Source organism: Amphibalanus amphitrite, unplaced genomic scaffold (genome assembly GCF_019059575.1).
Source record: "Amphibalanus amphitrite isolate SeventyFive unplaced genomic scaffold, NRLGWU_Aamphi_draft 000062F_arrow, whole genome shotgun sequence".
NCBI classification, from domain to species: Eukaryota; Metazoa; Arthropoda; class Thecostraca; order Balanomorpha; family Balanidae; genus Amphibalanus; species Amphibalanus amphitrite.
This window is the reverse complement of record NW_024881558.1, coordinates 859810-887332: the sequence shown is the minus strand read 5'-3', so window position 1 is coordinate 887332 and position 27523 is coordinate 859810. Positions and strand designations below refer to the sequence as shown.

The following is a 27523-nucleotide window of genomic DNA, read 5'->3' as shown; positions in this document are numbered from 1 at the left end:
TTTATATAGGTAACTAATTCCAAAACATTTTATCGTTGATGACCTCTGGTGACCTCAATATTGACCTGACCTGAAAATGTTTTATGTAAACGTTGTAGATCTTTAAACGGCCTATCAAACGCCGTTCGCCGTTTGTCGCTGCGATGTGTAGTTTTTTAGATCTGAAGGGGGGGTTCGAATCGGCCCCCCCCCCCGCCAGTTTCTTGTCCCGGTGGAGCCCGCCAGGAATAGGGTTAAAGGGTAGAAGAGATGGGGCTACCCAACAAAAAAGACCGCAGCGTTACAGCCTCTCAAAAGCGCTAGAAGCCGGGCCGTGCCGCGCATACTGAAAGCTTTCCGTAATATTGAAAATACGTCGCTTCGCTCGCTACGCTCACTCGCTCGTAACCATGCAGTTCCTAGGTGAAATATAAAAGAAATGATATTCAAAGGGAGTCATAGATTTAACCCTCGACTGTGTCCAGCGTTTTCCAGTGTCTAACGTGTTGGGAGGGGGGGGGGTCGGTTGGACTCCTTGCCCTTCGACCCCTGATCGAGCTAGAGCTTCGCAGAAAAAACGAGCGTGACGAGAGGAAGTGGATGATACAAAATTTAAGGTCCTAGGTCATTGCAATCAAATGACGAAGCACTCTGGTGAACAGCATTATATGTAATATATTTAATGGAATAACCTTCTGTTCAAAATTCTAAAAATTGCCAAAAGTTACCAAAAACACTTGAATATATTTCGGAGGCGTTCCTTCATCGGTTCAAGTGATAAACATTTATAGCGCCACATTTGCCGTTAACATATCTGATCCATGTTTTGTAAATATAAATCTCGCGTCTAGGTTGAGATGTGTCGTCTAATTTACATCGACAGAATTACCTTTACAGCGTACGAACAAAATTAGCTCCTACACTTAACAGGTTAATAGGTCATAATGTTGATACTATTCACACTTACAATGTTAATAGGTTACAATATAGGGGGAGAGAAAGCGGGCAGGGATGAGGGGGGGGGGGGGGGAATTCTAGGCAGGTCACATCAGTACTATGCCTACCAAAAGTAAACACCGCTGCCTGACAGGATAAATAAGTATGCAAACGAATGAATGACTTGAATGAATGCACGAATGAATGAAGTATGAAAGAGAGGGGCATAAGCATATTATAGGTGAGCAGTCGAATAAGAGAGATAAGAGAGAGATAAGAGAGATAAGAGAGAAAACTAGAATTCTCCCCCCCCCCTCATCCCTGCCCGCTTTCTCTCCCCCTATATTGTCCTAGGTCATTGGTTGAAATTCCAGGTCAATGTCAGTCAATAACCCAAAAGTTGGAAAAATCGGGACCAGCTAGAATCTCGTAAAGTGAAGCTGTTACAGGGTTTTTCGGGATGCTGATCATGACTTTAATGTCAGTATTGATCACAGATGATGTCTTCACTCTTCATGCATTTAGGCCAGGTCGGGTCAGGTCAGGTCAGTTCAGTTAGAAGGCGTCCGGCCTGCTATCCATACCGTAGATGTAAGCCACCACTGACGGCGTCACAACATGTTACGAAGGCACTAAAACTATATAACTATGTACTTAGTAGACGTTCAAATGGATGCTTAATTCGAAATCAGCTAAAAAAAACTACCCAATAGGTAACACCATGGTAACACTATAAAACTCGAAAAAGTGAATCAAGGTCATCAAAGGTCATTGACCTTGACCTGAACTTAACGTGACCTTGACACCCACCATAATGCATGGGACCAACAGAACACCATTTCACATGTTTAAACGTTTACAATCACAAAAAGACTATGTAGAAACGCGCGGATAATGTGAGCTGACATGCGCCTAATAGCGATTCCGGTCATGGTCTCGAGAAACAGGTCAAAGGTCAAAGGTCATTTTGGTCAGGGTCATGAAATTTTCAGGGTATGTGTAAAATTGATAAACCCGAGGGTACTAAGAGTTTCGTTGCGATCGGCCGCTTTTTGCGCGAGCTATTCACGAAAAACCGAGGGGGTCTATCCGACATCCCTCCTACAAGTGGTCAGGATGATTGTTTGATCATAAATATATCGAGGCAAGAAGAGGGAGTGACGTTCCCGGCTTTGGTTTATATCAAGTCAACAAATGAAGCTACAAAATTGCATAAAAAATATTCCATGTTTTTTTTTTAACCCGCGCCGGGCAGGTGGGTGTTTCACCCCCACCCACGTCTAAATCGGATCCAGAGGGCCACGTAACTTCACGCAGTAAACGGAATCCATGGTCACGACGAAAGTGCTTGGGTCAGTTCTTAGGCCAGCTCAAAGGGCAGGTCACCAGAAGTTACCAGTGGTTAAATTTCGCCTATTTCGGCACTTTTCGACGAATCGGCGCATAACTCAGGAACGAATGGAGCTACAGTAGGTACCGCGAAAAAAGCGCTCTAATAGTTCTCTTACAAGTTCTTTATGAAATTTGTTCTAAGATTTGAACCAGTCTCCAGAGGAAAAAGTCTGCCAAATTGACGTTTTTACGGAAAGGGTTATCCTGCAATAACTTGGTTCTGACTGAAAAAGTTGCATTGTGTTGATTTTACCGGCATCGTGTTCTTCTCTTCGAGATTCGTCGAATGAACTATAACTTTGACTTTAAAGGGTCATCTGGAAAACTTGACCGAAGTTCAAGATCATGACCTAACCGAAAAAGGTCACGCGGCCTATCAGTCGATCCGTATCGTCGAGCTAAACGCATCGAAGGTGTTTTCACCGCTCTAGCATGTCTCTATCAAGAGTTAGTCAAATAGCTTGGGACTATTCGTGACCCGAAATGAAATGACCTCGGGGGCATAAAGTGGGTGGGGGCACGATGCAATTTTCTGATTCAGTGTGTCATGTTTACCTGTTTGAGAGCGTTTTTTTAAGCTCGCCCAAAAGAAGCGCAGTTGAATTTCCTACCATGATTGACTTACGAGCATAACGGTAAGTCGCAAATTTTACCTCTTCGTAGGGCACCGATATAGAAATTGCGAATAATCGTTTTCTACCTACGTACTGCTGCTCGTAGCAATCGCTGAAAGTTTCAAAGCGTTCGTTCAGTCGGTGTAGCTATGGAGAGCGTGTGTTGTGCGTTCAATAAGTAAGTTCCGCAGAGCAATTACATAAAATTCACGCGGTCTACGCACGCGATTTTTTCAGGGATTAGAATTCAGACCTTTATGTCGAAGTGACCGCATTTTCAGCTTCTTATTCCATTTCTGTGACGATATGGAGCAGATCAAATAACACCATTTTTTTAGACTGCTTTAGAAATGGCATCGGCCACCCGAGAGGATCAACGTTCAGTGATACGATTCCTAGCTATCCAGGGCTAGCCGGCGGCTAACATCCACGCCAACTTCGTGAATGTGTACGGGAGCCATGCTCTTAGTGATTCCGCAGTTCGGAAGCGGAAGAAAAGGCTTGGGGAGGGGAGGGAGAGCGTGCGCGACCTGGCACGTGCAGGCAGGCTGAGGACGATGGTCACAGCTACTGACGTCGCCAAAGTGGAGGAGATGGTGATGACCAACAGAAAGATTACTGTCCAGGCGATAACAGAAAGCCTAAACATAAGCCTACGCCAGGATCATTAGACCATCTCCTGCCAGTAATCGCCAGTTGCCGCCACCAAGAAGGCCCGTGGTCGGTTCATCCTCCACCAGGATTGCGCGCCTCCTCACCGTGCCCTCGTGGCAAGGGATGCCCTGCAGGCAGAGGGCATCGAGGTGCTCTAACACCATCCCTACTCTCCAAACGTTGCACGCAGTGACTATTGGCTGTTCGCAGACATGAATAAAATCTCCGGGGCCGCGGAGGTTCGGCTCGCGGTCTGCACTCGGGTCTGCTTTTTACCAGTATGGCGAAAAGACCCTCACTCAAAGCTTCCGTGCGGCCATCCGGGACCTGGCCAAGCGATGGGAACGATGCGTTCGCCTGCAGGGCGAGTTCGTCGAGCCGTGAGCCATGTTTGGTTGAGATGTGCCAAAAAATAAACGAATTATATCAAAACGGAACTTACTTATTGAACATACTGGTACATGTAAGTTTTTTGAGGTAAGGTCACTTAAATTAGGTAACCCGGTGACCTGACCCCGAATTAGCTGGATCTGAACTTTTCGCAACATTTGCAGAAAAGATGCATGAAAAGGTGTGCTGCGCCACTTTTTTTTTTAGATGATTGTGGAAAATCGCAGGGGTATTCAAACACAGTTGATGCTTGTTCCGTTATTTTCTTGGAATGACCAGGTGGTTAATAGGCAACGACTTTGCGTCGACAGGGCAAAAACTGTAAAAGTTCTAAGACATTTTCGTGGAAAAAGTTTTTTCAACGACTTATTTTCGCATAAAACTTGTACAACATTTAGGTATTTATCAACATCGTATTCGTGTTACAACTGTCAGCCCTAAAGAACGCCTGAAATATTGATTTAGTATCACGCAGACCACGATGATAACGCATTTTGAAAATAAGGATATGCAACAAATGCTATCAGCGAATTACGCTTAAAGACAATAATTAAATAAGCACCTATGACCCATGTCATGGTGGGTTACATTAGCTTCTTTTCCCACGTTTGTCTCGCTCGTCTCAATGCCTCGATAAAGTGAAGCATTTGGTGCACATTAAATAACTCATTAATGCTCAGTGCTGTGCTTTTCTGACTCTTTCTCTCTTGCGGCCCCGGTCATGCGTCACAAATCTGTCAATTTTCGCTTCAGGACGCTGCATTGTGCTGCCTGGCGTCGTTCATTTTCATTCAAAGATGAATAACTAAAAGACGCTAGGATGTGAGTACGCTGAACCAGAGCCGCCGGAAGCGGTAGACTGTTCGGATCTGGAGCCGTAATACTCGACCGGAGCCGCACCTGTTCAAAGTTTCCATGGCTCCGCATCAATGATTAAATAAAGGTCAAACCACCCACAGTCATCCCTTAGTTTCGCGCCGCGTGGCACTCTTGTCGATAGTCCCGGGTCGTCGGCCGCGAGGGCGAGGTCAGTCCTCCTCGCCTCCCCCGCGCTGCGAACCCCTTCCCCCGCCCATCGATCGATCCAAGAACCCCGGCTGACTCCCCCTCCCCCTCCCGCTACGGGAGCTGGCCGGTGTGGCAGCAGTTCAGGATCACAGTCTTTCTGGAGCCTCACAGCGCCCCGTGTGAATCGAGCACCGGACATGGGCTTCCGCCCCCTCCCCGTCCGGTTCACAGGACAAGGCTGACCGCCGCCAGCCGGCCGGAAACTGTCGAGGTGCCGCTGACTGCTCCTGCAGGTGCTGTGCCGCTAAGTGGGCCGCGGTGTGGGTGGGTGGTGTGGGCTGGCCGTGTGGCTTCCGCCTGCGGTCGGCGGCGCGGACTGGCAAGGCACCAGGCCGTTTGCAGGGCCGGGAGGGAGAGGGGCACACGAGCTCTAGCTCGAGTTGGTTCGGAGGAACGGCGAATCGCGTACAGTGACGGCGAACAGTAGCCCCTTGTGTGTTTTAGGGTGAGGGAGTCTTTGGTATGTTATCGAACAACAAATTTCTATGGCGTCGGTGGAGTTTTTGTTTATATACCATAGTTCAAGTGATGATAAATTAACCTACAAGAGACACCCCTGTGCTGTCGTAGGCCCGTCCCGTGTTACACTTGGATTCATCGTCCGCTTGGGGAAAGAAAGAAACAAAGCCGGAGAGATAAAGTAGCAAAGGGAGAAAGAAGTAACAAAGAGAGAAAGACTGTAACAAAGGGTGAAAGAAAGTGACAAAGGAAGAAAGAAAGCGACAACGAGAATAAGAAAGTAACAAAATAAATAAAGTATCAGTCTGAGATTACTTATCACGTTTCCCTTCCACTGAAATTTCGTGACCTCCTCCACAGTGCTTTCGGACCACGGTCGTGCTGCCTACTGACCGGCCGACACATGCAGCTCTCTGGACCCGAGGAACCAGGATAAATTTATAAATTTATGAAAGCATTCTCATACTGGATCTTATACGGGATTCTCGATCGTTACTTAACCCTCGCCCGTAAACGGCGATCTGCCACCTTCGCCCATGCAGGGGGGGGGGTTGGTGCGACCCCCCCCCTTGGCGTTTGAAAACGGAGCGTCGTAGAGCTTAGCGGAAAAAAGCAACGGATTGCTCTCGCCGAGATCTCGCGATTGGTGGTATATTTTTTGGTCCTAGGTCAACATTTGACCTACTTTTGACCGGTCAAAGGTCAAATTTTCGGAAAAATAGACTTTTTTCAACTTTCGGCGGCGATTGCGGCAAAACGGTGGGAGATATCGACTTGAAACCTTCACTATCGTGTTCCTTGATCAATTCTCTATCGTTTGGTATGTATTTCGTTTCCCTAGCTCTAAAAATGGCGCGTTGGGAGCGCCGGAAGTCGGCAAGGTCACAGTCAGCGGCAGAAATTCGAAAAATCAAAATTTAAATTTTAGAAATCTGATTGTATTTTTGCATTTGGGAGGTCCATTTGCTCCCTATAGAAGCTAATATTGCTGCATATTCCCATTGAGGTGACAAGAATTAGCAAAATAGTGGTTCGGGCGCTTTTCAAAAATAGTACCGGACGCTGTTCCTCTTGTGACGTCATAGCTCCGTGACCTGACCTGACCCGGTCAAGTTTCTTATACCATATGATAGCCAATACTTGCCCCAACATGCATGGGAAGTTTCATCACGATCCATCAACCGATCTCCGTACCACCGGCAGGAAACCTCGGGCGTTGGCACTCAGTTTGTGAAAATCCGGCCGGAGGCTGTTCCCTTTGTGACGTCATAACTCCGTGACCTGACATGACCCGGTCAAATTTTTTTTATCAAAAGATGCGCAAGGTTTGCCCCATAAGGTACCCAAAATTTGGCGGCGCTGCGCGCCGCCGTTTTTGCACTATTTCCGAAAAACCTCAGGGGGGGGGGTTGCACCAACCCCCCCCCCCCCCCTACATGGGCGAGGGTTAAGTTGGTGCAGACAAATAAAGTTACCCGATCGTTACCAGCCAGGATGCAGACCCGGAGCCGGTACGTTTTCCCAGAGCCGGAGCTAATGCATTATTATTGTACCTAACTTGTTTTAGGCGGTTTTGGCCACTGGCGGTCGCAGGGGGGGGGGGGCCACGGGGGCCATGGCCCCCCCTTTGGTGCTGAAAGGTGGGGCCATACTATCTTTTGGCCCCACCTTTCAGATCGAACAAAAGTCATAGAAAAGCTTTTCGTATGTTTCATTTTCTTTCTTGCGCCATCAAAGGACGTAAATTTCACTCATGAGTGGGCTCAGTTTCGCATTCTGTCAATTTGGCGGTCAGCGTCGCTGGCACCGGTTCACGAGTATGGCCGGATCTTATATGGAATATCAGCGTGGGTTTACTTGAGGCTCTCGTAGGCCCAGCATTCAGCAATGGCTGGCATGAGACCCTCTTCGGCAGTGGCGGGTGGGCCCTGCTAAAGGAGATTGGCTCCAAGACACTAAAGTAAGACCTCATGGGTTGGTGCTGTGCACCTCAGAAGCCCGGTGGTGACGCCGTATGCCGGCTTGGTTTCTTAAGGATTAGCGTGGGACCTCCGGGGCCTGCATAGAGTTTGCATGAGCTAGTATGTAATCTCAGAGGCATGTGTGTAATGTGTACACAGTGGCGGTCGCGGGGGGCCGGGGGAGGGGCATCAGGGCCATGCCCCCAAAGGTCAATAAAGGGGGCCATCATATCATTTGCCCCCCCCCCCTCGAACAACCAATGGGCCCCCATATAGGTGTATGGGGCCCTGGCAATTATTCGATCGTCACGAGGCTAAAAAAAACCACGCCCAGCTATTAATATAGCTTCCACACCGGTCTTTGAGCGTCCTACACTGACCTCTGAGGGAACTTCAGTGGTGGTCAAGCGCCCACGTTGACCGCTAAGAGCCTACATCAACCTCTGAGGCCCCACATCTGGCCTATGAGGGCCCCTAACCGGCCTCAGGGGTCTCAACCGGCGTCTGAGGGTCTCGCACCGGTCTCTGGTGGCCTTATTTCTGTCTCTGGTGTCCCAAGACGAACCTTTAGGTGCCAATAACTATAAGGGCCCCGCACTGGCTGCTGAAGACCCGATGCCGGCCTTCAAGGGTCTGCATTGGCCTCTGAGGAGGGCCCATCTTGGCCTTTGATGGCCCTCTGCTGGCCTCTAGGGTCCAACGACGGCTCATGCCGGTCTTTTAGGATCCCACGCTGACATCTGAGGGCCCATGTTGGCCTGTAATGAGTAAGGACCCATATTAGCCTCTGAGAGCCCAAATCGGTCTCTGATGGTCTCAAACTACTGGCCTTTGTAGTTTGCAGGCCCTGTACTGGTTTCTGAGGGCCCTAAACTGGCCTCTACATGAAAGCATACATGGGTGGGTTTCTGAAGATCAGAGGGCTCACGCAGTCTCCGGCACAGCCTTACGTTGGTCCTGATCGAGATTGCTTTACGTCCTGATGGTCCCGCGCTGATTCCCTCATATTTCGACGTCGGGACCCCATGAGCCGGTGTGGGTCCTGGGGCTGGCAGAGACTGATGAAGACCTTAGGGCTCAGGGCCAGTCTTTTTAGCAGTAGGACCAGGCAGGTTGAGTGAGCCCCAACAGAGCCGTTGCGAAGCCCCGCAGGAGTCGCGCGCGGCCCTCAGATGCCAATTCTGAAAGCTCGGAACCTGTGGGGGTCTCCAGAGGTCGGTGTACCTACTCTCTCCCGCCGCCACACAACTATAGGTATACCTATACATATATGGGTAAATGCCATAGTCTAAAAATGCTCTCTGGGTTTCACATGCTTGTTCAAAGCAAGAGGTATCTGTACTTTTTAGCAAGAGGTATCTGTACTTTTCCGAATTGTTTTATAGTGGTAAGGTCATGAATAATACGCGTGCCTGACCTCCCAGTATACCTAATACCTATGCTACACCGATCCGTCGTCATGGTGCAGCGGCCCGACCGGTGGGCACACCGTGAGACGGTAAATGAAACTGGTGATTTTGCCTTAAATTGAGCTCAAAGATTTCACGCAAGAATGAGATGGATGAAACATAAGTAATGCCAACTGTGCGGCGCCTCGTGGACGTAAAAAATTAGCCGATCACCCCCCCCCCCCCCCTCTCGGTGACGGATAAATGTTGCGTCCCGCGAGTGTGACTTTGGCCCCCCCCCCTTTTGCTAGCGGCTGCGACCGCCAGTGGTTTTGGCTTCGTCTCCTCTCGAGCTATAAGGTAACTCTGACTGCGAAAGAGACCCGATATATAGTCAAACGAAAACGTATTACTACCTACCTTAAAGTGTAACATCCGGCCGATAGAATAATGGCAGCAGAGAGCTTATCTAGGATGTTTGTATGTTTGCACGCATCCCTCTTGCAGTTACGTACAGTACACTATCCATATTATGAATGAACAGCTGATCGTTTGATGCAACGTCATCTTATTGCACTATGCGGCATACGCTCTTGCATGAGTGGCGCCTTAGCAACAGTTGGCGTCCTTCAATCTCCTTATATAGTTGCAAAAACCGAAGGTTGTCTGCACGATAGCGGTATCCGGGTCTGTATTAAGTTCCGTCGAAAGGGAAACGCTTTATCTATGGAAGTGTGTCAGTCGTGTCCTGTCCGTGCGGCGTGCTCATTGTTGCGGAGGATTCCACGCGTGACTCACTAGCCCTGCACCGCCGCATTGCGACACCGGTGCACACTCACTAGTGCGTGTGGGGGGGGGGAGAGCAGGGGAGGGGCGCGCCCAGCTCTCTCTCTCTCTCTCTGGTCCTCACTGGCTGATGAAACGCCAGCCGGCTGGCGGCTGGTGCAACAGTGACGCGCTGTGCGTGCGGCGGCCCTCCCCGCCCGCCCGCTCGGCCCCGCCGCGCCCCGCGCCCGTCGGCGGAGAGATCAGTGACCGTTGTCTCCATGTCGGTGTCGGCGACGGCGGCACGTGTAGCCGCGGCGGCGGCGGCGGTCCCCGCCGCTCACCGACGGCCGTCGATCTGACCCCTCCGCGCCGCCGCCGGCGCTCTGGGGCCGCCCCCGCAACAGGGGAGGGGGGGGGGAGACAGGGGGCGGCGTGGGTGGGCAGAGGGGGCGGCACGGGTGGGCAGACTAGGGAGCGGTGCCCGGGAACTAAGGTCGACAGACCCGCCGCCCTGTCCGGCCGCGGGCGAATCGGACGTCCGGTGTCAGCGAACGGCCCAGCCGGGCGGGGGCAAAGGGAACGGCACGTGCCCACCTGAACCCGAGACGGTCTTTGTTTCCCCTCTGAGAAACCAAAAGAATTGAAACGGAATGGCAAGTGATTGAACGTACTTATTTTTAATCTGAAAAGAGCTACAGGCAACAATTTTCATTTTAATATTTCCTGATACTCAATGATCAATTAGTGACCACTGACACAGTTTTTGTATTTGAATAATATGATATTTGTGCATGATATTTGTGTATAAATGAATGAATGATATGCGTATAACTTCCAACACATTCCTACATAACAAGATCATTTGCTATATATTTATAATGCTGGGAAAGGATTTCCAACGTCTGTATCTGAAGTATTTGTCGCTAAGTCATAAGTGATAGGTACCCTCTTTGTTTCTCTAAAGGTTCCCATAGAGGAAGGCAAATAGATGAAGATCATGAAATACTGGCTTTGCCTTCATCAAGAAGCAATAATTTCTCATGCAACTAGTTAGGCCAAAGAGCTCATGCTCTGATTACCTTATACTGGGTGACGTCTTTATGAGGAACGATCCAATATCCTCAGCGCGCGCACTTATCAATGTTCGTACTTTAAGGATACTCGCTAACAGTTACATTGCAGTCATTGACGGATCCAGGAAGGTGGCATTGGCCACTGTAGCTTAGTGGTTATCCGGTAGGGTGATCCGGTATCCATTAGGTACAATAGTTCATTTATTATATATTTTCGTTGGGTATATTGATATAGTTCCCCAATTAGTTCCTTTATTTCACACACAAAAAATCGTCGTAATTATTGGCAACTTCTACTAATTCACCCCACTTATGTCATTTTTGCTAATCGTTCTATGGTGTTTTAATAGGTGCACTGAAAACTTTTTTTTACCATTTCCTGGGGGGGGGGGGGGTAAACCCGCCATAGCATGGTAGCTTGACACACAGACGTTTTTTACCACCTTCCAGATGGTAAATTTTACTCTTTCATGGAGAGTAAACTCGTCAGGGAGGGGTAACGTGACACCCAGACGTTTTTTACCCTCTTCTGTATGGTAAACTCTTTTGGTTTACTCTCGTCTAGAGGGTAACATTTTCGGAAGTTACGCTCTGTGGAAGGGTATCTCTTTAACGTGACCCTCCGCTAAAGAGTAGCATGCCATCTACTCTGTGATTTACCCTCTTACAGAGAGTATAACCTTCTGGCTTACCCTCAGTCAAATGGTAATGCTTACTCTTCCCCAAAGAGTTTACCCTCCAGAGGATGGTAGCTTGACACACAGACGTTTTTTACCACCTTCCAGATGGTAAATTGTACTCTCTCATGGAGAGTTAACTCGTCAGGGAGGGGTAACGTGACACACAGACGTTTTTTACCATCTTCTGTATGGTAAACTCTTTTGATTTACTCTCGTCTAGAGGGTAACATTTTTCGAAGTTACACGCTGTGGAAGGGTAACTCTTTAACGTGACCCTCCTCTTAAGAGTAGCATGCCATCTACTCTGTGCTTTACCCTCTTACATAGAGTATATCCTTCTGGCTTACCCTTAGTCACATGGTAATGTTTACTCTTTCCTTTAGTGTAAATCCCCCAGAGGATGGTAACGGACCCACAGACGCTTTCTTCAGAAGCTTCGCGAAGCTTCTGTTAACCGGAGTTCATCAACTAAAAACATGATTCAAGAGCAACAATATATTTGGCATTCCGTACAAACAATACGAGCGGTTCACTAGCCATGAACATTGTGAGACTCTCCACTTAATCATACGAAGTTATAACTCCGTATGAATAAGTGGAGAGTCTCATTCGATGATCATACGGAGTTATAACTCCGTATGAATAAGTGGAGAGTCACAATGTTCATGGCTGGTGAACCCCTCGTATTGTTTGTACGGAATGCCAAATATATAGTGTTGCTCTTGAAGCATGTTGATTAGCTCCGGTTATCAGAAGCTTCGCAAAGCTTCTGAAGAAAGCGTCTGTGGGTCCGTTACCATCCTCTGGAGGGTTTACACTAAAGGAAGGAGTAAACATCACCATGTGACTAAGGGTAAGCCAGAAGGATATACTCTATGTAATAGGGTAAATCACAGAGTAGATGACATGCTACTCTTTAGAGGAGGGTCACGTTAAAGAGTTACCCTTCCACAGCGTGTTACTTCGAAAATGTTACCTTCTAGACGAGAGTAAATCAAAAGAATTTACCATACAGAAGATGGTAAAAAACGTCTGTGTGTCACGTTACCCCTCCCTGACGAGTTAACTATCCATGAGAGAGTAAAATTTACCATCTGGAAGGTGCTAAAAAACGTCTGTGTGTCAAATATACATCCTCTGGGGGATTTACACTAAAGGAAAGAGTAAGCATTACCATTTGACTGAGGGTAAGCCAAAAGGGTATAATACTCTCTAAGAGGGTAAATCACAGAGTAGATGGCATGCTACTTTTTAGAGGAGGGTCAGTTAAAGAGTTACCCTTCCACGGCGTGTAACCTCGAAAATGTTACCCTCTAGACGAAAGTAAATCAAAAGAGTTTACTATACAGAAGATGGTAAAAAACGTCTGTGTGTCACGTTACCCCTCACTGACGAGTTTACTCTTCATGAAAGAGTAAAATTGACCATCTGGAGGGTGGTAAAAAGCGTCTGTGTGTCAAGCATACCATGCTATGGCGGGTTTACCCTTCAGGAAATGGAGGTTTTCAGTGAACAAAGCGTTCAGCGATGCACACGCGGTAAATAAACATTACGATACAACTTGATTGCAACTTGAATATGAACACTTAAAATGAATACTTGAATATAAATAATAATAAAGCTCCCTCGAATTGGATAAGGCACAGCGCACAGCATTTGAAGTGAACGGCAGCGTTCCTGGATTGTCGCCCGTCTACGTGGGATAATTAACCCTCGCCCTGGCAGGGCATTTTTCATAACACGGCCTGGCAGGGGGGGGGGTCGATGCGACCCCCCCCTCGCGATTGGCTCCTATGGCACATAGAAACACCAAATTTGGTAGGTAGGTAGGCCCCCTGGAGTTCTCGCCCCTGTGCAAATTTGGTTGCTCTAGGTCAATATTTAGGGGGGTTTTGGGGGGTATAAATGTAAAAATTTCGCTAAAAACAGGCCAAAAGTTTTTCGCTTATAACTTTTGATCTAATAAAGATAGAGAAAAAAAGAAAAGCACCAGTGAACTCAGCACGTCAAGGCGCGTCGAATGATATACTTTTTAGCTTGCTTAAGTGTACTTAAAGTTTTTCTTAAATTTTAAGTAAACTTAAATCAATAAATTAAGTTCAAGTTAACCAAACTGCATCATATCGCATATCATTCGATTCGGCTGATCACCAGGAACACAATGGTACCATTTTTTAAGCTCTAGCGTCATTATGTGCCAAGTTATTGGCAAAAACGTCATTTGACCTCAGTTGACCACATTTGACCTGACCCATGGATAAGTACACCAAACAACGAAGCACCAAGTGACCTGCTGTTAAGTACCGTGGTTTCAAAGCACAAAAGTGATAGAACGAAGCGGATATCTCCAGTATTTTCCGAATTTAGTATTTTCCCATAGGCTTAACATTACGACGTAATGACCTCTAACTGACCTCAGGTCAGTGACCTCAAAAAAGCCGGAATATATGTTATACAACTCGGTGAACTTAGCACATCCTGAAAGTTTGAAAGAAATCAGTCGAAAACTGTGAGTTGGACAGGTGCAAAAAGAAAATTGAAATTTGACCATGACCTTGTACCGGTTTTTCTGACCTGGTGACCTGACCCAAGGTCACCCGGACCTGAAATTTTCAGCTCATATGTAAAAAGGTTGCCCCATAGGCTGTGCCAAATTTGGCGGCGCTGCGCGCCGTCGTTTTTACGCTATCTTCGAAAAACCTTAGGGGGGGGGTCGCATCGACCCCCCCCTGCCAGGGCGAGGGTTAAACTGCATCACTACAGTGCATGGCTTTTTCTAAGTCGCTAACAAAATGCATCACAACAAAATGTATGTACCTACTTACAACACTCTGCCACGTGGCCGTGCACGGGGTTCTGTTAGCCAGATCAAACAAGCACCACTCAACAGCACGCAATGCTCTATCACATCGGTACTTACAATAAAATGTCCGCGCAGAGGCTCTATAGGCGATGAACAGCACACAAACACAATCACCAACGGCCACGTGGCGCCGCACCGACACTGCTCACACCCTCCCTCGGAGACCAACGACGGAAAACTGACAGATGCGCGCGCGGCCTTCAAGCTTCAAACGGCCGATCTCGTTTTTGATTGGCTGATTGATACTCTTTCAAAATATTATCTTCACGAGGGTAAACAAGATCCACGCATGAAACGACCACCTGCACACGAGGCACGATACCCAGGAGGAAAGAGTTTTCGTCATGTCTAGGTTTGCGAGAGTAATATTGATATTTACATGGTAATAACACTCTTTGCTGGTGAATAACTTCAATTAAACCACGTACCGTTACCATGCACATAATGGTAGCAGCGAGGTACCCTTTCAATATACTCTTATCTTGCGGGTTTGGTAAAAATGAATCCTCCAGGAGGTGGTAAAAAAGTTTTGAGTGTGCTGGCTCATCTATATAACCCGGGACATCACGAGAGATACTGACATGGCGAAAGTGGCAAAGACGGAACGTGAAACCGGTTTTATAACTTCTAATCGGAACCGGCTTGCATTCACTTGCTGTCACATGATGTCGATTTGTGCCAATTTTAACCCGCGCACCGACGGGGGTCTGCGCCAACTTCGCACCGACGGGGGGGGGGGGCGGATGACCGCCCCCCCCCTGAGATCTCGAGAACGAAGCAAGATAGCGACAAGCGGTAAACGGCATCGGATACGCACGGCCAAGATCTACAATTTTTACTAAGGTCATTTTCAGGTCAGGTCAAAGATGACGTCACAGGGGTCGAAAAAGTCAAAATGGCGGCGCTAGATATGGAGAGAGTTTTTCTCAAATAACTTTCGAATTAGTCAAGATAGGAACAAACTAAGGGCATCATCGTGATCCTCTCGTCAATCCGCATCGAATGATATATATGTTGACCTCGAAAGGTCAAGGTCAAAGGTTGACCTCAGGTCACGTGACCTCGAGGTCATCATGTATATCATTCGATGCGTCTTGACGAGCTGAACACAATGAGACCATCCACGCGTCTGTATCTTGTTCCTGTACGGAGTTATTGGCCAAAAACCTTTGGTGACCTTTGATGACGTCACATGACCTCACAGCTGCCCAACAGCAAAACAGACCTCAAGGTAGTGAAGGTTGATCGTATATGAAGTCATGTATGGTATATGGGGCCATTCCGACCCGTTTTATTGGTAAAAACAGGGAGTTGATTTTTCCCCCATTGACTTATAATGGGGAGGTCGCGAAATTGACCTGACCTTAGGTCACCGATATCAAAATTCCGAGATATACAAATTGTAGTTACTAATGACCTTATAATATCCTGCGACTTTCAAAGGCCTCCGACATCTACTGTAGCTCTGGCACGGTGACAAAGTTGCAAAAAAGTGACTTGAGGTTGGGTCATTCAAAGTGACCTGGTGACCTGACCTTAACAGGTAGGAAGTTCAAACTTGCACACCAGGTGTAAAATTGATGAGGCTATAGTCATACCAAATTTCGCGGCGCTACGCGCCGCGGTTTTCCCGCTATTCGCGAAAAACCTCAGGGGGGCGGATATCCGCCCCCCCCGTCGGTGCGCGGGTTAAAGTATATGCTAGGCCTTGGGGTGTGTCATTGCATTGGTGTCTCGAATGGTTAGCTTGCCCTCGACAATGTTCCGCTGGTGAAGTATAATAATTGGTTAAGTGTTCTGAGTCCTGGAACATATAGAATATTGGGCCCCATGCATTACAGCCACACCGCACATGAGCCTGCTCCTTAAGAGCTACTCACATCGAATGATGATTGCCGTTTAGCCTGAAACATGACATTTGAAGTGATGAGGATAAATATTTCATGTCCTGAGCATTGATCAGTAGGGCTTCCGGCTTGAGGAAAGAAGTGTGATGAAAACAGTCAGCATTCAGGTGAAGCTCAAATATAAAACCTTTTACAATCGTAGGTAGTGTTTACGCACCGTATCTGGCGCAGATCAGTAAAAGCACCTTGCAATCCATTATACCTGCTATTTTTTGTAGTCTGTCATGAAATTCAAGAACAAAATAAACACTGCTGCTATTTGCACCACGGTTTTCTAGCGATTACGCGACTGTGTGATGACAAGCAATAAGCAGAGCCCGTCAGAAAAGCCTGACCCGGGCGATTCCTAGTACCTTCTGGACTCGTCGCTAGATGGCAGGAGCGTCGGGCGCCTGAAGGTATACTGCACCGCACGGCATTCTGCCATGAACTGCCGGACTGCGGCTCTCGCGCCCGAGCTGAATGGTGAATAGACAATAGACATGTATTTTTGTTTCAGTCATTCGGAGCCGCGCTCAATGCTAAGCCGGTGGTGAGGGCAGGTTCTCTTTAGAAGAACACCCTCTCCGGGGTGGCCGTTTGAGCGGCGGGATGGCCTGTCCTATCGGGACATCTTCGTCCCACCGGGACGGTCTCTGTCGCTGCAGCACACCGTCGGTGGTCCGCACAGTGAACAGTCCAATGTCTACACCTTATCTTATCATCCCATAGCTCTGCAATGTCCTGTTCAGGCCGAGAGAGCTTGCTCCCAACAAAGAAGAAAATGTTTCGTTTATGCCTAACCACAGTCAAACTTATTCCTTGTCAATGTATCCCATGAGCAACCTCAGCTCAGCGTCATATTTTAACATGCTTCTACAGAGGTTGGCGACCTTTTCCTTCCATTGCTCATTAAACGATGAATTACTCCACGCACTTATCCAACTATCCTGGCAGATGGGCCAGATGAGCGTCCGTCGATTCTTTTCGAACGGCTTCCCCGAGTCATTACAGCAGATTCCGCACCCGTATGTGCATCTGTGCGTGTCACTTTCCGATCTTATCAGACCGGCTTTGTGGGTCGGCCGCGGCGCCGTCCGCCTAGCAACAGTCTCCTGTGACCCACTGGCAGACGGCGCTGCAAGGCCGCCGGCCGGTCGGCGCCCCACGCGCCGCGCCGCCGCCGGGTCGCCGACCGGCGGCGCCGGCGCCGCCAACTCGGTCACCCTCCCCACTGTGCGTGAGCCAGCGCGTGGCCGGTACGCATAAGGCGGCGGCGGCGGCCATGGCGGGCTCAGAGGCCGGCCGGCGGCGCCGCTGTGCGCACCTCGGCCGGCCTGCAGCGGGGCCTGCAATGTGACACCAGCCTGCAGCGGCGGCCACTGCCAGTGTGCGTGTGCGTGTGTGTGTGTGTGCGCGTGTGTCGTGGCGAGTGCCCATGGCGCCGCCCGCACAGTTCGGAGCATACGGGTCATAGTTAAGGTCGCACGTCCGGCTGCCGCCGACGCTGCTCGCTGGTGCTTGGACCGCATCTACCTCGCTAGTGTTTAGTGGTGCCGAGCAAGTCTTTCAAGTGCCTTCCTCATGGGAATCAGCCTCGTGGCGCCAGAGGCCCAGTCATCTGTGTTTTCTACTTTTATACGGTGAGTACCTAACCGGCGCTTTTCGTCTCTCTTATTTGATTCTGATGTACGAATTTTCCACGTCAAAAGTAACTTTTTAAATCTCGAAATCAAGTTATCGTTAAAATAAATAATTGAATAAAAATGTTTGCTGAGTGCCACTAAAAGTCTTTAGTAAATGGCTATTGAAAGTGACACGTTAGTACATCACTTGTAGCATTTTATTAAATTAATTTCTGAAATTTCACAAGAGGTTTACGTAAAAGCTTAAATTTTCACTTACAAGGCCCCAGGTCACTTCATTCCGGTGAGGAATGCCCCGCTTCAGCTTTGAGGTCGTGCAACGCTGTGACCTGTAACTTTTGACAACTTCCGAGTCTTTAATATTTCTTTGACATTTGAGCATTTCTGGAAATTTCTACCCGCAAACTTGTTTCGTTAATCTTCGCCGGTGTCCTGACCTATCAAACGTTCAAACGCCCTCGGGCCGTTGAAGCTTACGGGCTGTGTGTAGCAACATTTCCACGGACTCCCCCGGTGACATATCGGCTGCGAGGGCGGCTGGGAATCTGTATCCGGGCTCACGTGCCCGGGACGGCCCGCAGCCTGACCTCGGATCTCCGGCCTGTCCTGACCTTTGGTCGACGGGGAGGCCCGTGATTAGATTTACACTGAGCGCTGAGTGCGGCGGCGGGCCGTCTATTTCGGCCGGCCGCGGTGAGAGGGATGCACTGACACTCTGCTCCCGTCCGTTCCAGGTGTGAGCGTGTGTGCACGGAGTGAGTGCGCGTCTGAGGCCAGATCAGGTCCTCAGACGCTGAGACCCGCGGGACTGTTCAGACTCGACGGAGGAAGTGGAGCGATATACGCCGGTGGCATACAAAACTGAGGTAAGTTTCTACTGGGATCTTCAGTCTGGGATGGATCGGTTTGATTCGTCTTGTATGAATAAGATACGAAACTAATTAAAGATATGCTAAACCAATTGGTTTAGCATATCTTTAATTAATTTCGTATCTTATTCGTACAAGACTCTCACATTTGCTCAATGAACTTCCTTGCGAACATGACAGTTTTTTCAATCCATAAATCATAATTCGCTTGTATCTTTTTTTTTGTAGAATAATCCGAAGAAGTTTTCTAAAACCTGCTAACCTAATTTCGTTTAATGCATACTTTACCACCACATTGCATTTTGAACACGTGTCTCGAACTACCCTCCTTCGCCCCTCCCCACCTCCATGTCATTCCCCTCTTTCATCTCCCGTCCTCCGACCCCTTTCCTCGCTCCTGCCGCGTCCAGTACCGTCCGGCCGTTAAAGGGACCCTCCCACCTTAACATTAGATTTGAGTTGAGATAGCCAAAATGGGGTCCCTGGCTCACAATTACCGGTTTCGGCACTCACAACATCGAGAAATGCCTTAAATCGGAAATATTGAATTTCAAAATTGCAGCATTTTGATTCAGAGGGGCTAATGCTTAGGAATACCCCTCTGAATGTGTGACGTCAGCGCAAATATCTAACGATTTTTAAATGTTTGACTAAAACGTTTTGTAGCACGCGGTGGTATATGCTATTTGCGCGCAACATCTGCCGCAAACGCCGCACTTCTAAAATAAAGTCGCTAGAAACAGCGGAGATCCCAAAAAAAGTAAACAAAAGTAAAAGTCTAATATCTTGAAAACCGGTGAATATTTTTCGGTGAAATTTGGTAGATATTCGTTTTCGCTCTTTCTGAACCGAGCAACATCACTTTCATGCCAATTTATAAACTTTTTTGAAGGTGGGAGGGTCCCTTTAACCCTGGCCTCGTCATGCGCCGCACTCGGCCACTCTCCCTCTCCGTCGCTCTGCCGTAACGATTACGGCGGCCCGGCCGCACGCACACGCCGCTCGCGGGGCGTCATTGACCTCTGTTGCCAGCCGCCCCACTAACGGGAGGGAGGGGAGAGGAGAGTTCTGCGTGAGAGTGCGTTCTGCGTACGCCGCCGCAGCGCCGCCGGGGTCGGCGACCGGCCGGCACGTGCGGAGCACCGTCGGCTGTCCCCGCTCCCATTGGAAGTGGGGAGGGGAGCTGGTCCACTAAGCGTGAAAGTGCGTGTGGATTGGGAGGAGGTGGGGGGAGGGGGTGTTGGATTGCAAAGTAGCGGTCCGCCCAGCAGCTGCAAATCGGCCGGAATCGGGTTCTGGCTGCAGCCGAATGAGTTTCCCTTCAATGAAAGACGGGTTGAATGGGAACTGGGTCGCTTGCGCAACCGTTTTACTTCACTTCACCATATCGGCCTGGGTTTTCACGGGCCATAGTCTGGGCCCGTGGGTTGATGGGGTCGTACCCGGCTGTGCCCTTGTCTATACGGCGCTATTCCCGGAGGCGCGGGCGGCGGTGCACGGGGCCGCGGCGCGTAACTCCGGCAGGCCATGCAGCCGATTCGGCCGACGGCCGGCCCCACATAATCGGTTCGTCGTACGTCTCGATGGGGCCGCTCTGGAAACTACTTATACGCGGCGGCGGCGGCCCTAGGCCGGCAATTAGCGGTCGTCATCGCGTTTTATCAGCGTGCCCATTGGCGGACGGCCGGAGCCGGGCCAGACGGGCGCTGCGAACCGCTGAGCGGTATGAGGCCGGCGGCCGGACGGGCCTGTGGCAGCGGCCGTGGACTCGGCGACACTGAGCGGGCCCAGCCGCCGACTGGCAGACAAAGGCCGTGTGCCTCTGCATGTACTGTCTGAGACAGCCGTGGGGGGTTAGGTCTGCAGATGCCGAGTCGGTCTCGTCGTCTGGCGCGGCTCGGCGCCGGTTTACATCTCAGACTCAGACGGCGCGCGCCGGCGCCGCATTCCACACATTGCAGCGGCGGCCGGCCGACTGGCTCGGTGTCCGACTACGGCGGCGGCGTCCGGCCGGCCCCGCTGACCTGGTGGGGGAGTATCGAGCGCCGCGCGCCGCCACGGCCGCCGTACGGCCGGCGCCGGACATGCCGTGTCTGGTGACGTCACGGGTCGGATGTCCGGCGCCGCCGGCGGCCAGGTGACGCGCCGCCGCCGCCGCCGCCGCCGTCCCGGGGGACAGGTGGGTGGCGGAGGTGGGAGCAGGGGAGGGGAGGGTGCCGGCCGGCCGGTCGAGTTGGCCGCCGGCGCCGGGCGGCCAGTCAGTCGGCCTGGCGAACTGGTGCGTGGGGGAGGTCGGTGCACGCGGCGTCTGCCCCGTCTGTCTGTACCGCTGCCGACAGTCCGCCCGGAGCCGTCCGCTGAACGGTGAGCAGCAGCAGACAGTGAGGTCTTCCCGTCATTTGCGTGGTATCATTCTTTCCTGGCTGGTCCTCGACGTTTTCCAACTTCCTTCATTCCCGTCTCATCAACCCATCTCCAATTCTCCAAGCCTGACCCTGTAATGTGCCTGTGTCGCGAATGTGTCGATCTCCGCTAATTTCTCACTCCATTCACAGGGTTTGCCTGGTCGTGTCGATCGTCTACAGCAGTGATGTCTCCTCACTCATCTGGTCGTCTTCCCGGCGTCCCGGTGCGCCATCCTCCAGCGGCGCCGGACTCTGAGTTGCCAGCTCTGCTCCGTGACGGCCTCCGCCGCCCACCGCGGCTGGCACGTCCGGTGCCGGCGCCCGGCCGGCCACCGCCGCGGGTCTGGCTCGGAGGGTGACGGGAGCTCGGATAGCTCTGGCCGCCCGAGCTGTGCAGACACCAGCCGGCTGCCGTGCAGAGACGACAGAGAGTCAGTCCCGGCTGCAGCTCAGCGCGGTGTGCCTTCACATCTCTCGCAGCCAGCAGTACCGACTGGAGTCATCGAAAGGAGATCTAGGGCGACCAGCAAACAGTCAGGAACCATGGATGACCGCTAAAGCTGCTGCTCTACTGTGACCAATCGCGGTACCGGCCCAGGCATCTGCCGACATTATCACTGCCATCGTGATCGTCCGCTGCCACTGCCACCAGCAAGTCACTGCCACCAGCAACCCACTGTCCCAGCGAGTCACTGCCATCAGCGAGCCACTGCCCCAGCAAGTCACTGCCATCTTCATCAACGACTGAGTTCTCCAATCTACACCAACCAACGGAGAACGACGTCTGCAGGGACGTCGTGATCGTCTCCACGATTCCGGAGAGTCTACCAACGGTCCGGCGGTTCCCAGTGGAGAGTACGTACGAATGCGTACGTATGGGGCGATGGGTGACACATACGTGCAAGTAGCGTGTGTGTTTCATTGGGATGGGTGAGGGTTTGATGGCACATACACTTGCGTATGTGTAGACGGTTACTACGTATGTTTCTTTACGTAGTATGTGTGAGTAGGTGTACTTAAAGCAGGAGAAACAGGGTAACAGTAAACGATTCGGGCACATCACTGGGCCCGAAGTGTGTAGGTAAATTTGAAATACCAGCGGTACACTGCCGTCAGTTTCATCGTATAACCAGCTACCACATTGCCACGTTGACCAATCACTTTGCTGCCATTAGATTGTAGATTGTGTGACCAGCGTAACTACACTGCCCTAGTAGTTTGTAGTTGGATTGACATGGGTAAACCGTAGTTTAATTGACCATCCACAACACTGCCCAACTAGCTTGTAATTTGAGTAAGACGGATAAATGTAGTTTAAATTTACTTGACTAGCTATAATACTGCCAATTTAGCTTGTAATTTGACCAGCCTTATTACTGCCCCATTAGTTTGTAACCTGACCAGCCATACACGGCCATGTGTGTTTATAGTTTGAATGACACGGGTAAACCGTAGTTGATAGACCAGCCACTATACTGCCATGTGTGTTTGTAGTTTGAACGACACGGGTAAACCGTAGTTGATAGACCAGCCACTATACTGCCATGCGTGTTTGTAGTTTGAGCAGCCTTAGTGCTATGTAAGTTTGTAGTTAGACCAGCGACAATACTGCCACTAGTCAGTAATTTGTAGTTTGAATGATACGGGTAAAACCGTAGTTTGAATGACAAGCTTCAATGCTGTTAGATTTTAGCTAGGCCAGCGTCAACACTGCCGTTAGGTTTTTGGTAGCAATGAAACGGGTAAACCATACTTGAAGGACCAGCCACAACACTGCCCAATTAGTTAGTAATTCGAGTGATACGGGTAAATCATGTTTGATGGACCAGCCACAACACTGCCCAATAGTTTGTAATTTGTGCTACTGCCCCGTTAGTTTTTAAAGGGACCCTCCCATCTTAACATTAGATTTGAGTTGAGATAGCCAAAATGGGGTCCCTGGCTCACAATTACCGGTTTCGGCACTCACAACATCGAGAAATGCCTTAAATCGGAAATATTGAATTTCAAAATTGCAGCATTTTGATTCAGAGGGGCTAATGCATAGGAATACCCCTCTGAATGTGTGACGTCAGCGCAGATATCTAACGATTTTTAAATGTTTGACTAAAACGTATTGTAGCACGCGGTGGTATATGCTGCTTTGCGCGCAACAAATGCCGCACTTTCAAATAAAGTCGCTAGGAACAGCGGAGATCCCAAAAAGTAAACAAAAGTAAAAGTCTAATATCTTGAAAACCGGTGAATATTTTTCGATGAAATTTGGTAGATATTCGTTTTTGCTCTTTCTGAACCGAGCGACATCACTTTCATGCCAATTCATTAACTTTTTGGAAGGTGGGAGGGTCCCTTTAATTACACTTTCTCTCCCTCGGATACCAGAGATTTGCGGACCAATAATAACACTGCCACTAGAATTTCATTTACTGCCGTCAATATCTCCCCGATCAGACTGGCCATTCAACAAAAAAGTTGCATTTTATCGTTTATAATAACCGTTAATCTTCACGCAAACTTCTGAACTCTGCTTGATTGCTTGAAAATTGTAGAAAAATTGAATTTATGTCAGGTGAATGTGCTATAAAATTTAAAATTTCCGGTATATTCTCCAAACTGTAGAGCAATTCTTACCACATCATCTATGGGCTCCATCGAATGCAACAACTCAACCGCATTGGACTTCATTGTATAACTGTATATACCGCTCTTAGATGATAGTTTAGTTAGAAAGCACTACGGGTGCCTTGTTTGAATGACCAGCCACTACACTGCCGTTAGTTTGTAGGTAGAACGATACGGGTTTGATCGTAGTTTGATTGACCAGCCTCAATGCTGCCTCTAGTTTGTAGTTTGAATGATACGGGTCACTTGTAGTTTGGTAGCTGTTTAATAGACCAGCCACACTACTGCCCTGTTAGTTATTATAGGATTAAATTGGACTTACTCCACAAGAGAATCGTTTTCGGTCGGAGCTTTCGACATGTATTACATGTCCTCTTCAGCGAAGGTCGGTAATCGGGGCGAAAATAAAACGTTCGGGTCGAATCGAATCGCACAAGATGTCGGTGAGCTGCGCAGAGTTATTTAGGCCGCTTGAATTATAAAATAAGCAAGACTGAAACACGTGACGACAATAAGAGTACACTCAATGAGAAAGTCTACCAAAAAACAAGAACGCATACCACACATGTCTCTAAGCCCTGTTAGTTAGTAATGTCACCAGCCTCAATACTGCCCTTTTACTTGGTAAATTGACCAGTCATAACACTGCCCTGTTAGTAATGTCACCAGCCTCAATACTGCCCTAGTAGTTGATAAACTGACCAGCCACCCCACTGCCCTGTTAGTTAGTAATGTCACCAGCCTCAATGCTGCCTGTTAGTAATAGTGACCAGCAACTACACTGCCATGTGTGTTTGTAGTTTGAATGTCAATGACACGGGTAAACCGTAGTTGATAGACCAGCCACTACACTGCCGTTAGTTCGTAGTTAGGTTATAGCGGGTAAATTAGCTGAAACACTGCCATTAACTCAACGGGGGATCTAATTTTTGTCTCTCCACACCTTTGGTTTTTGTGTTGCACAGCTGTGTAACTCCTAATTCCGATATATACATCATCTCGTATCCTGCGTTTGCACTTTTTGAACCTGTTTTGTACTTTTGTAGTCTTGTTGACGTTTGTACTAAATGATATTTTCACAATTTTATATTGTGCGTTTGTACTTTCTTACCGCGTGTTTGTACTTTTCTAGTGTGTATGTTTGTATTTTTCTAGGGGTTTGTACTTTTTAGGGCGTGTTTGCACTTTTGTACGGGATGTTAGCAGCTAGTCATGCGCGTTTGTACTTTTGTAGAGTGTGTTGTTTCTACTGGTGTGTGTTTATCTCTGTCTGCGTCTGGGTGTAGGTACTTGTGCTCCGCTTTGCGGTGAGCTCACTGCGGCTCGCGGCGGCCTCTGGTCGCCCGTGTCCGCCACACCTCGTACTCTGCTCATCGCTGCGGGCTGGTCGCCTGCGGCTCGCCGCCCGGGCACCGCCGGCCGGCGCCGACCCAGTTTAGCGTCCTCTATACAACGCTGGTGCTGCCACCTGCCGCCGCCTGGCCGGACCGCTCTCATAGAGCGGTCACCGGAGCTGGCGGCGGAGAGAAGGCAGATCGGCGGCTGCACCGGCCGGCCGTCCGAGGCGCAGCCGAAACCGGGTGTGCCGTCCCGAGCGGGATCATCGAGCTTTGGCTTGCAACTGTTAATGTTAGATGCGACATTTGCACAGCTTTTGATATTGGTCATTTATATTGGTGTTCCGATTGTGGAAGTAGTCCAAATACGATTAGCTTGGCAAGAAAGACAAGGGCTGGGGAAGCAAATAAGCAGCTCATATACCACTTCAGCTTCGAATTGATAGCGAATACCAAGTTTTCTGTATCATGTTTGTGAACTGATTCGTGTCTAGGTCTGCGTGAATGTCTTTTTCTGAGGCTTGTAAATATCTTAACTCGTAGATAGGTGGTGTGGGTAGTGGCTAAGTCTCATCATACTTGACTAAATGTTCTGAATGGTCTGAATAAAATTTTAGTAGCTAACAAGGTGTTTTCCAGGATTTTTTTTTTGCTTGTGTATCCTCTGCCCAAACCAATTAGCGTACCAACTACCAAAGGTCATAACTAGACAACCCAGGCTCAGGGCTGGCAGTTATTTAAGTCATTAGAATGCGCGGTGTAAAGTATGTATTTATTGAAAACAATGTCGTTGAGAGGGCATACACACAGTCCGATTAGTACAGGCTACATCCAACTAACGCTCTGGCAAAGTTGCCAAGACACATACGTCTCCGAAACAAAGTAGGTAAAGGTTTTCGCGAAGTCAGGCTGCGCTGTCTGCTTTCACCTTTGGTCATGAGTCCGGTCAGGAATCCTGTATCAGGTATCAGCAGTAAGAACATCCGCCAAATCCTCCGCCGGGGCCACCGACGCCGAAGTTTCGGAAGGCACCGCCGAGAGCACCGAAATTGCTGATGCCGAAGTTTCCCTGGAAGCCCCGTCCGTAGGGGTAGAAGTTGCCGTAGGAGTTGGGCCGGTTGTAGTAGTAATTGCTGCCCTGGTAGAAGGGCTGGTTGAAGTAGTTATAGTTGTTGCCGAGAAAGGGGTGCCGTGGTAGGGCAGCCGCAACAGCCACTAGGGCGAGGATGACCAGCTGAAAAAAAAAATGTAGGTATATGGCAGCGTCAGTCAACCGTAATTGTTCTGAATAATTGCTGACCTAAGACCTTCAACTATGTACAGATCCTGACACACTGTGTGATGTTTTTATCACAAAATCTAATAAAGCTTGAAAGCTCCGTAAGTTTTCAATGGTAAATCGAAAAAAAGAATCCACTACTAATACCGACTGATCGATTAAATGGAAAATGTAGTGTGATTAGATGCATCCATAGAATGCATATGCATCTTATTTTCGATATCGGTGACCTATTCTATAGCGTGCTTAATTGAGCCGATACTTCTGAAAATCGCGGAACGCGAACAGCAAAGCATAAACACCAAGTAAAGCGCCTTTTGGGGCGACAAACGAGCGAGCGAGAGGGCGAGTCTTGCACGTGCGGCTTTGCGAGGGGGTACTTCCAACAGACTTGTGCAATGTGCACGGCACTTTACTAGCCGGTCTCTAGCGATCTGCCCGTTTTGGGCGCAATCGGCCCAGCGCCGTTCTCGAGACCTGAAAGCGGCTCCCTGCACGTGCACACGTGCAAACTGGGTCCAACTGGCTATTGAACGGCACCCTACTAACCGGCCCCTAACCGGGTACCAAATTTGAGGGCAATCGGTTCAGTTGTTCTCGGGATCTAGATGGGATCCCTGCACGTGCGCACGTGTAACAGCACCCCAACTGTGACATATGGGAATGCAGTGCATTGTGGGTGCGTACTGCCTACCCATGCCAAGTTTCAGCAATCAGCGCAATAACCCCAGTAATTACCGAGATGCTGCCATAGTTACAAAACTGACACCTCTTCGTTTTGCAAGTGGCACGAGCATAGGAGTCACCCAGATGCATCGGTAATAGGTAGTCTAATACTTGGTAGAAAGAATGGAGCTATCCTGCAAACATTACCGCAAGTAAATCGATCTATAGTGGTTGCGGTGCTACCTGCAGCTTCGCAAGAGCGTCGCCACGGCCGGCGCCGCTCATACTAAGAAATTTATTCTTGTTTCCGTAAGACTTGGCTCGCTCAAAATCACTTGCCGTGCCGCTTGACATGATCGGCGTTGTTCAAAACCCCAAGCACGTTTCAGGAAAGCTTATATGGCGTACGTCCCTCCAGGGTTTAACCCTATTCCTGGCGGGCTCCGCCGGGACAAGAAACTGGCGGGGGGCCGATTCGGCCCCCCCCCTTCAGATCTCAAAAACTACACATCGCAGCGACAAACGGTAAACGGCATCGGATACGCACGGTCAAGATCTACAATTTTTACTAAGGTCATTTTCAGGTCA

General features: G+C 49.3%; 1 long non-coding RNA gene across 1 annotated transcript; it reads left to right on the top strand.

Moving 5' to 3' along the window:
- Positions 1-17424: 17424 nt before the first annotated feature.
- Positions 17425-25608, top strand: LOC122378617. The gene is made up of 3 exons (XR_006256049.1): positions 17425-17754; positions 18492-18623; positions 21182-25608. It is a non-coding gene; the product is annotated as an uncharacterized LOC122378617 (long non-coding RNA).
- The last annotated feature ends 1915 nt before the right edge of the window (positions 25609-27523 follow it).